Source organism: Saccopteryx leptura, chromosome 2 (assembly GCF_036850995.1).
Source record: "Saccopteryx leptura isolate mSacLep1 chromosome 2, mSacLep1_pri_phased_curated, whole genome shotgun sequence".
NCBI classification, from domain to species: Eukaryota; Metazoa; Chordata; class Mammalia; order Chiroptera; family Emballonuridae; genus Saccopteryx; species Saccopteryx leptura.
The window spans coordinates 275,003,735-275,011,178 of NC_089504.1; the positions used below are offsets into that span (position 1 = coordinate 275,003,735).

The following is a 7,444-nucleotide window of genomic DNA, read 5'->3' on the forward strand; positions in this document are numbered from 1 at the left end:
GGAGGTGGTTGACAGTTAACTGCCCTTGTTACTGGCTTTCCTTTCCCTAGGTGGGTTGATAATATTTTTTGGACTCTTTTTATGACCAGGCTGCCATTTTGGAGGTATTTCTACTGGTCTCTGACATGGTAGCGTTGGTGTTTCTGGTCCTGCTGAGTCTGTTCTGCAGAGTGGGTGAGGGGGCGGGGGCTATGATGGGGGGGCACGGCGCAGTAGAGGCGGGCACAGTAGTGACTGCCGCAGTGAAGGTAGCCCCAGCGGTCGGACTGCCCAGTCCCACCCTCAGACACAGCCCTGGGTGGGGCTGTCACTACGTGGGGCCCCGGCTTTACCAGAGCGTAGGCACTGCTAACCGAAGGCCTGGCTCTCTCCTGCCCTCAGCCAGAGGCTTACAGCCGTTCAGTGAAAAACTGAATTGGGGGGGGGGGGGTGGAGTGGAGGCAGAGACATGGCAGCTGATCTGAGACGTATTGGATCTGTGGTTGGTGTTCCCCAAATAGGTCTGCCTCCGGCAGTCTCCCCACAGGGATGGGGGGGTTCGTGGCAGCTTCGAGGATGTGTTCGGGTGTCCCTGCCTTTTTACCATTTTCCTTCTCTGTTTGTCCTCCTGCCCCTGCCAGTGCCGAGGTTCCAGATGTAGTCCAGCAGTGAGGCTCCCTGCTGCCCGTCCCTTTCCTCTCCAGGCCTTCTGCGTGCAGCGGCCATCTTGTCTTCCTTGCCCAGAAATTTAAAATGGTTTCTCCCCATTTCCAGAATAAAACCCCTTCCCTGTGGCATGCTGCCGAAGGCTCTCTGTAACGAGCAGTCGTTCCTGTGCAGCCTTCCCTCTCTCTGAGTTTCCCTAGGTGGACCGTGTACTCTAACAAAACCAGGTGACTGACTTTTTCTTGTTTTTCCCATTTCTCTGTTTTCATGGGTGGTATTCTCCATGGCGCCCACCTGCGGCAGTGTGCCGTCCTCCGTGCCCCTTCCCTGCTCATCGTCACAAGAAGGGGTCCTCATAACCACCCCTGACCCCTTCGGCCAAACTCCCATGTTCTTGATTCCTCCTGTATGCTGTTTTAGTTGTTATTGGTTTCTTTGTGTATAAATCTTATGTCATCTAGTAGATTGTAAGCTCCAAGAGGCTAGGGAGAGGAGGGAAACTCATGCCTAGTGGGTGCCTTCTGTCCACCGGGCACACCATCAGGCTCGTCCACGGCAGGTGTTTTGTTTACTCTCCTCACCACAGCCCTGCGAGGAGGGTCCATGGCTGGTAAGTGTTCTGATCATGGTTAGAACCCTGGTTTCTGAAAGCCTTTGCATTCTCTCTCTCTCTCAGTCCTCAGTGTCTGCAAAATGCCTCTTAACAAGGTAGATCCCCAAAACATGTCTATTTAAGGACTGTTGTAAATTCCTAATGTACTGTGGGAGTTTGGGTGGCCGATCCTCTTGGACCTGAGGTCTCGGTCACTTAGCTGTTACACCACCCTCGCTGCTACCTCATTCACTTTTTTCTCTTCCTTTGTGGCCAGTTTCACTCATGACGCTGACTTTTTTCTGTAGCTGAAATGGATGGATTGACAGGCTCCGTCAGCCTGGTGCTTCCATCCTGGAAGAGGATGTGGAGGTGGGGTGGGTTGTAGTATCTTCAGAACAGAAATATGCTCCCGGACCCAGAAATGAGTAGAGACCGTAGAAGGCTGGGAGTGGGGACAGTGCACTTGGGTAGATGCAGGTTTGTATCTTGACCCTGCCTCACCTTTGCTGGGTGGCTTTAGACAAATCATTTGATCTTCATGTCTTAGTGTCCTCAGTCAATGAGATGGAGCCACTATAACTTACTGCATAGAAATGCCTAATGTATTGCCAAGCAAACAGGTTCCCAAAAGAAAGCGTGACGCTCTTCCCCCTACCCATTTGTTTATCAGGGACTTAAGGAAGGAACATAGCACTTGACTCGGCTTGAGAAGAAACGGGGGAGAAGGGAGCTGCCGTGCCTTTGTTGGTATAAGAGACGGGCAGGAGAGGTCACTAGGCATCATGCACCTGAGGCCTGCCAGGCCGCGCCATTCCCCCACCTAGAGCAGATACCCCTTTCACTTCGGCGTCAAGAAGACACTGTGGGAATGAAGCCGGAACCGGGAGGACTGGTGGTGGCAGAGTGAGGGTTAACCGGGCGCCTTCCTGGGAACCTTTAGATGCCAGGTTAGTTTCCCTCTTCCCCTCGCAGCAGTGGCTGCCTGCCTCCTGACCCTGGCATCCTGGGGGAGGGGCGTTGGGCACCCTGAAGCCCCTCGTCACTGGGGCTGCAGAGCAGAGAGTGACGACAGCCCATGAGTCGTCAGCCAACGGCAGTGGGGACCCTGGTGACGGCTGCTTTGTTGTTTTTTTCCTCTCTGGATGATGACTCAGTGTGTCGAGAGCAGGGAGATGGAGCGCTCAGCTGAGTGGCCAGGACATTCTGTCAACATGAAAGCAAAAACAGCTTGTCGGGGCTCAGAGCTGACCCTTAGGCTAGGTCATTTTCAGGAAGGGCTTGGCAGCAAGAAGCCCACCCCGGACATAGGGTCGGAGGGGGGGGGCAACACCAGGTGACTCACCAGGGTTCTGTGGACCCCGGAATTTTAGAATCTGAAAAGAAAATGCAGCCGTTTGTATTTTTAGATGAGCTTGACAAACATGGTCGCTTCTACGGTCCTCTCTCGTTAGTCCCACACGAGAGACATCTTACCAAGGCCCTTGGGGACCAAGGCACTTGGCCTCATTGCCTTGGACAGAAGGCATGTTTCTTCTTGGGGTCAGGGTGGGCCGAGCAGGCGCACTCAGGAGCCGACAAGCAAGGGCCCATCATGGGGAAGCGCATCTCGGGTTTCTTCAGCTGGTATCCTGTGAAGAAGGTGGATCCACATCTTTGGCCTGAAGTTGAAGCCCAGTTCTTGGGCAGCTTGTTTCAGCCTCCCCTTTCCTGTTGTCCCAAACCAAAGCTTACCTCCTCCCTTTCATCTTGACTTCCTTCTTAGGAAGAAACGTGGGCCTTGAGTTTCTGACCCGAGTATCTGTGTGTGTCTGCGTGTGTGTGTTTGTGTGTCATCATGGCGGCTCAGGGTTCCAGGCTTTTCTTGAATCTGCTGCATTGCGCTGTGTGCGCGTGACGGTCCCGCAGGCCCCGCCCGCCCTCCCGCCGCGCCCCGCCCCACCCTGCTGTGCCTTCTTGGGAGCCAGAGAGAACATGGACGTCCATTGCCTCTGCATTGTGGTCAGACCATTACCTCCAGCGTCTGACTTCCCTTGCTCTCCTCTCCTCCAGTGTCTTGGGGCAGAGGAGCAAACAACCTGAGGGTGGGGATGAGGGACAGTCAGGCTCCGGAGCTCCCTGCCTCCTTTCCCCGTGTGCCGTTTTTCAGTCTCGCGTTCCCCTAGATGATGGCGGCACTGACATTTGTCACCGAGTGCCTCCTTCTTTCCCCCAGGGGCCCCCTGGCGTGACTCGCTGGGGATCTCTGGAAGGGGCGGCTTTGGGGCCTTGAGAGCCTGAAGGAGCAGGGAGACCTGACCGAGGTCAGAGCAGACAGTTGGCCAGGGCAAGGGATAGGAGCCAGGCGTCCCCACCCAGAGCGCACAGGCAGCCCGGCCCCTTCACGTCATGTCTTTCTGAGCCTAAGTACAGAGTAACTTGACCTAAAAAAAATTAGATACATGTGGGTGGTGGATCCTTTGAGCCTTGTGTTTCTTTGTCCAAAAGCTGTGCGTATGAGAAGAGCCCAGATTCTGTACTTGAGGGAGCTCTGCAGTCCTTCAGGTTTGTTTTCTCAAAGAGCCTACGGACAAGCCCTCCTTGACAAGACCCTGTGCCCTCTGGTACTGGTCTCTGTCCAGGCTGATGGGCCACGGATTGTCTTGCTTCTGTCACTGGCTGGTGAGAAGCAGCTGAGGGCCACAGTCCCTGGGCCACATCATAACCCCAGATGGGACCTTGATTGGAACCTGCACAATAAATTACTTGAGGTGGGTGGGCCCTGTGAGCTGAGACCACCCATCTTCCTTTTGCTTCTTCCCACAGAGAACTCAGGAGTTTAGTTTCCATGAGTAAGTGACCATCTCCTGGAGACCAGGCTCAGCTGGGAATGGTGCTGGTATGCAGAGGACAGCCGCCATACTGTGGGATAATGTGTGTACCCATTTGCATTTATTTGGAAAAACAACAACAACGACAAAAAAGAGATGCCTGGCTTTGTGCAGTAAGTATTTGTCTGCATTCTTTTATTTCTTCAAATATCGGAAGTGGATAGATGTTTATCGAACCTGGCCAGCTGCTGTGCCTTCTCCATTCTGTTCCCGCACACCCCCATCCTCGGTCCTCCAGAAGAGAGGACTAGATCAATTTTCTTGTGCTGCCAGAGAGCTACAGATTCGCTAGAACTCAGTGTTCAGCCACGCATGTCCCCCTCACATTTAGGAGAAGTCAATTTTCCCTAAAATGGAGCCAAAAGCCCGTGTCCCTCAGTGCAGAGTGTTAATGGACCAAATGGAAGGACCCTGTTTGCCCTCATTGCCCCCAGCAGGGAGGTGAGGCTCTCAGTTGGCTGGCTGGGGGAGGCTGGCCCTTGCCAGCATCTAGCATGGTTCTCTGCCAAGTTCTAGCTCCAAATCTCTAGGCCGGTTGGAACCTAGACTATATATAGCATTGTGCTAAGCAGTTCTTATCGGACGTGTCTGCCCTCCCCTGTGGGAGAGGAATACTTCTATCAGAATCAGAACCTAGAGAGTGAGACATCTCCGAGGGACCTTTCATTCTGGGAAGGGTTCGTTTGCGTGTTCTGTGTGCTGAGCACATATGTACATGCGTATGTGTGTGTACACCCTGTGTCTGATTCAGGGCTGCCAAGCTCTCTTTCCCCTGTTTCAGATGCTGATAGATTCAAAGGTCATATGGATGAGGTACTGATATGGGAGGGGCTGACGGTTCCCGATGGATTTGGGGTTTGGATGAAGAGAGACTGGGTGTACCATGTGGCTGAAGGCACAGTGTGACCCATGGTAAAGACCAGCCTCTGGTATGTCTTCTGGGTTTCCTGTTTGCCTTGCTTCGCCCAAGGATGTCTTCTGACCTCCCTCTTCCTTCTTTCGGACCTCTTTTCTTCCCTGCCTTTCTCCACGCCTTCCTCCTTCCTTTGATTTTCTTTGGGATATATGAGGCAAACTCAGCTCCGGTGTCTGGGAGCTCTGTCTGCTCCTTGTCCTCATCCCCACTTGGGGTTTGTGGAAATCTGCCTTTACTAGTCACAGGTGCCAGTTGTCTTGAGGAAAGTCAGGTGGTATAGAGAGAATGGGCTGGACAGCTGCCTTCTTCCTCTCACAGGTGCTGTTGAGCCACCACTCTGTGCCGTTCTGTGACCCAAAGTGCTGCTTAATGGAAACCAGAAGCAGCATGGAGAATACGGTTTAATTCCTGCCTCCCAGGTAAGTCAGGTGTGGGCTGCCTCTTTTCCATTGTCCCCGTACCCCGTCTTTTCCCAGGGAGACCATTTTCCTTATTCAATAAGGAGACCTTCAACGTCTTCATTCGGAATCTCCTAAACAATTGCTATTTTCTTTCCATTCTCTTCCTCCTGGCTTTTCTGTGAATGAGCTTAGTGACCAGTAGACACTTGAGGAGTGGTGGCCAGCCGAAGTGACCAGGCTGCTAGGATGTGTGGGAGATAGCTGTGGAGGTCGCTGGGTGTGGCAGTGGGCAGAGCAGTTGGCTTCCTGTGGTCACTGACCAACACCTTGGCCCCCCAACACCTCGCCTGAGATTCTGGGTTTAACCTGTCAGGGTCCTGGGGGCTCACACTGGGGTATCCTCTTCCCTGTGTCATCCCAGGGGACACCCTCTCTCTTATTCTAGACACCTTTAGCCTTACTGGCCTCAGTTTAGGTCTGAGGTCTGGAGATTAGACTGTGGTCTGGGCAGTAGATGTTGGGGCGCGCTCTCTCTCTCTTTCTCTCCTCCCACTCTCTCTCTCTCTCTCTCTCTCTCTAGTGAGTCACTTTCTTCCTCTAGGCTATTATTGCCTTCGCCTTAAAAAAAATCCTTGGCCGAGGAAGCCATTGCTGAGCATCTGTAGGCAGTTGATGTAGAAATGTTTTTCTCTGCCTCACTTGATGATAATAGCAACGGTGATTAAAAATGATGACGGCCAGCAGAACTGGGGAGGTCTGTCGCACGGTAGAGACAATTCAGAAAGCAGACTCTAGGCGCTTGCCATGTCACCGGGAAATCTGTCCCCTATCGAGTGGATCCCTGCAACATTCCGGGTCAACAGGGCTGCTTGGAATTAGCCGAGAGCAGATTTATCTGGGGTCTAAAGATAAAAGGAAGGGTGCTGCGTGATTTTATGATGCTCTTGGCTGACGTCAGGGAGCTACTGTGGGATCCCACTGCTCTGCTCATGTCTCTCCTGCACCCCACACCCACCGCTCTCCGGGGAAGACTGGCCAGTTCTGCCGCCCAGCGTTTCACCTTCTCTTCCCACCTGAGATGAGTCTGAATCGGCTCAGCAGCCTGAGGTCCTCGCTGACTGAGGAATCCAGGGCTGTGGGGAAGAGTCCGGTGTATCTGCCTTCAAGGAATTTGACAAGTCTCAGCCCCTCCGGCACTAATGTAGCAGGGGCTGGCTAGGGGTGTTGGATCTGGAACACAAATAAAGAAGAGGGACTGACTGTGGTGCAGCTGGGGAGAGGAAGAGGAGCAGGCCAAGTCCCTCCAGTCGAGTCGGCTCGAGTCTGGCCAACACTGGCTATAGGACTGGAGCCAGAAGGAAGCTGTTGGCCACGCTGGGAGCCTCTGTTCTCATATGTGTGGTGTGTCCCTAGGCCTGGCTCTGGTGACTGCTACTTCTATTCATGGCCCTGCCTTTGTCTAGGTTGGGAGGCTGGGATGACTAGGGTGGGAAGCAAAGGGGCCGTTGGTTTTGCTCCTTGTGACGCAGTTGTCCCTGTTGCCTCTGCTGTTTCCAGAGCTGGAGTTGGTGCTTCTCTGTTGATTTTCCTATTTGTATCCCTCACCTAGTTCTTTTCTCCCTGCTCACCAGCCTAACCTCTGCTGACATGACATGGGGCATTATGTGTCGCAAGTCAGGCTAGCAGAACAGTTGACACCTCTTGGGGGGGCAGGCATATCTGGCACCTCTTTCTTGACCTTTGGATCCTTGTGGTCTGGAAGCCAGGAGGAAGGGTGGGGCCTTCCATCTGGGTCCAGCAGAGGTTAACAGGGCTGGTGGCGCTAGAGCTGTGGTGGTGTGGCTTGGCCAGCAGGCGTTGGGGGCGGGGCCCTGTCAGGAGACCTGATTGGTCAGCACCTTCTTGATTCCATTGAATTCTGGTCTGGTCAGGGCAGGGAATTGTTTAATGCATGTCTTGGCTCTGTCCCCTGGCAGCCGGCCCCCCCACCCCAAGGCTGCAGCCACAGCTTTAGAGAGGA

At 53.7% G+C, this 7,444-nt stretch overlaps 1 long non-coding RNA gene across 1 annotated transcript; it reads left to right on the top strand.

Moving 5' to 3' along the window:
* Window positions 1-1,914: 1,914 nt before the first annotated feature.
* Window positions 1,915-5,957, top strand: LOC136390830 (uncharacterized). Its single transcript, XR_010748771.1, has 3 exons — window positions 1,915-2,187; window positions 4,043-4,220; window positions 4,889-5,957. It is a non-coding gene; the product is annotated as an uncharacterized lncRNA (long non-coding RNA).
* Window positions 5,958-7,444: the final 1,487 nt, after the last annotated feature.